Raw genomic sequence first — 367 nt, forward strand, 5'->3', positions numbered from 1 at the left:
GTCCCAGTTGCAGGAAGGATCCCTGCCCCGATTAAAAGGTACAATTAGTGCCCTACGGGAGCGGGGGCACTTCCTGAGGGGGGCCAAAGTTAGTCCCAGTCCCGTCTCCATCTCTCCATCTGTCTGGAGGGTGATGTCAGGGATGAGTCAAGTGAATATGCAAGAAGTCGTGTTAGGGGGCAGGCAACAAGATAACGTAGTTTTACAAAGGAAATCTATTCCGGTTTTAGGGCCTGGATGAGGAGGGGGTAAGTGAGTGGTAGTGTTTCGTGTTCACGAGGCACAGTGTGGACGGGCCCTGCACAACGCTGACAGTCCCCACTGAGGTGACATTAGAGGAAAGTGAAGAGACATTTGTGGAAACATT

The sequence above is a fragment of the Galeopterus variegatus genome, unplaced genomic scaffold, assembly GCF_000696425.1.
Source record: "Galeopterus variegatus unplaced genomic scaffold, G_variegatus-3.0.2 Scaffold8440, whole genome shotgun sequence".
Taxonomy (NCBI): Eukaryota; Metazoa; Chordata; class Mammalia; order Dermoptera; family Cynocephalidae; genus Galeopterus; species Galeopterus variegatus.